Source organism: Chrysoperla carnea (assembly GCF_905475395.1).
Source record: "Chrysoperla carnea chromosome X unlocalized genomic scaffold, inChrCarn1.1 SUPER_X_unloc_5, whole genome shotgun sequence".
Taxonomy (NCBI): domain Eukaryota; kingdom Metazoa; phylum Arthropoda; class Insecta; order Neuroptera; family Chrysopidae; genus Chrysoperla; species Chrysoperla carnea.
In genome coordinates this window covers 29101-31619 of record NW_025408178.1, presented here as the reverse complement: position 1 = coordinate 31619, position 2519 = coordinate 29101, and the positions used below count along the sequence as shown (strand labels likewise).

General features: G+C 27.0%; 1 non-coding gene across 1 annotated transcript; it reads left to right on the top strand.

Annotated features, from left to right (window-relative positions):
* The first annotated feature begins 1421 nt into the window (after positions 1-1421).
* On the top strand, positions 1422-1540 carry LOC123304422. The gene has a single exon (XR_006536445.1). It is a non-coding gene; the product is annotated as a 5S ribosomal RNA (ribosomal RNA).
* The last annotated feature ends 979 nt before the right edge of the window (positions 1541-2519 follow it).

Below are 2519 nucleotides of genomic sequence, written 5' to 3'. Positions count from 1 at the left end.
TTACCTTAAAAATATTATTGTTTTGTATGATTGAAATAATTAATATTAAACTATGTTTATTAATTATTGTTAATAAAAAAATTAAATATATTTTAATTTATAAAATAAATATTATTATTAAATTTATAATTTATTATTTTATATATTATAGAAATTGAAAAAATAAATCATGTTTACTACGACAGTAAATTAGAAATACTATTTAATTTTTATGTGTTTTCTACATGGTACTTTGACTTACATAGGGACTTATATTATTGTGAATAATGATATAATTGAAAACCTTTATTTTTTATTTGATAGAATTATTATATTTTATCATTTAAATATTTATAATAAATACATTATTTTTATAAAGTAAAAAAATATGGCCGAAGAAAATTCTACAGCTGTTGCAGCAACTGCGGTTACTGCTGCTTCTACAACACCAACAAAAAAAGCAACAGCTTCTGGTGCTAAACGTACAAAACAACATTCAAAACCAACACATCCACGTACATCAGAAATGGTTGTTAACGCAATTAAAAATTTAAAAGAACGTGGTGGTTCATCATTACAAGCAATTAAAAAATATTTAGCTGCAAATTATAAAGTGGATTCTGATAAAATTTCACCATTTATTAAAAAATATTTAAAAGCTGCTGTAACTGAGGGAGCCTTGGTACAAACTAAAGGTAAAGGTGCATCTGGTTCATTCAAATTGGCTGCTTCCGCTTCATCTAATTCTTCAGCTAAATCAAAAGTATCCAAAAAAGAAAGTGGAGCAAAAGGTTCAGCAAAGAGTGCTAAAAGTAAACGGGCACCAAAAGAAAAGAAAGCCACAACTACATCATTGGCAGCCAAAAAGCCTAAAGCAAAAAAAGCGACTCCATCATCATCAACTGCTGCTAAAAAAGTTACTGCAAAATCATCAGCGGCATCAAAAAAAGCACCAGTTAAAGCAAAACCAGCAAAAAGTACAAAATCCGCTGCCAAAAGTAGCCCTGCTCGTAAACCGAAAGCACCAAAAGCTAAGAAAGCTTCTGTTGCCAAATCATCTCCTACAAAAATTAAAAAAGCAGCACCAAAAAAGAAATGATCTGTTACTTTAATAATATATTGAAATATTTCATTATTTTTGCTAAAAAATGAAAATAACATAGGCCTTAATACAGGCCACAAATTAATATTTGATAAGAGTAAATTATTTTTTGTATAAATATTTTATAAAATAATAGTTAAGAAACATTTGCCACAGTCAGTACCACGGATGGGTGGCCACTTGAGAATACTGTGTGCGGTTGCATTTTTATTTAAAATATATGGTATAATAAATAAGTATATATTTAAATTGATTACTTCATTGAAAATTTTAATAATATACTTTAATATTAATGATATTTATGAAAAATATATATTTGTAAAAATTTTCATTTATTACTGGCAACAGCCATACCACGTTGAAAACACCGGTTCTCGTCCGATCACCGAAGTTAAGCAACATTGGGCACAGTCAGTACTTGGATGGGTGACCGCTTGGGAACACTGTGTGCGGTTGCCTTTTTATATTAAAAATATAAATTATTTTTCTTCTTTTCTTTTTTTTTACACACCATATATAAATATATGTTATTTAGAAATGTAAACCTTTTATATTATTCGTCAACAAATAAATATTATTTTTTGTATAAAATTTTATTGCATTTATAACTCATATCATGGTTACTTTAAAGCGAGAAGTTTTTTTAATATTTCAAATGAATATAAAATAATATAAATTTTATGAAATTTATTTATTTTTAGAAATAGCAATCGCTTATAATTATAACAAAATTTTAATAATGTTTAATTTTATTTCAATAATTTATATATATATATATATATATATATTTTTTAATAAAAATAATATACTCTTATTTAATAATATATGTTGGTCCTATATATAGGACCGAAAATATTTCTTATTTGTTTTTTTTTTTTTTTAATTGTCATTTAAAACGCTTATGCACGTTCTCCACGAATACGTCTTGCCAATTGTATATCCTTAGGCATAATTGTAACACGCTTTGCATGAATTGCGCATAAATTGGTATCTTCAAATAAACCTACTAAATAGGCTTCACTAGCTTCTTGTAATGCCATAACAGCTGAACTTTGGAAACGTAAATCGGTTTTAAAATCTTGTGCAATTTCACGTACTAAACGTTGGAATGGTAATTTACGAATTAACAATTCAGTACTTTTTTGATAACGACGAATTTCTCGTAAAGCTACTGTACCAGGACGATATCTGTGTGGTTTTTTTACTCCACCAGTTGCTGGTGCACTTTTACGTGCAGCTTTCGTTGCTAATTGTTTTCTTGGTGCTTTACCACCAGTTGATTTACGTGCAGTTTGCTTGGTTCTAGCCATTTTCAAATAATAATGTTTTTACAAAAAAACACACAATTTTAAAAATTATATTCGACAATTTGATACTACAAAGTCAAATGTTTAAATGCGAAATAAATGTGTTGTATTTATATTTATATGAAATTTCA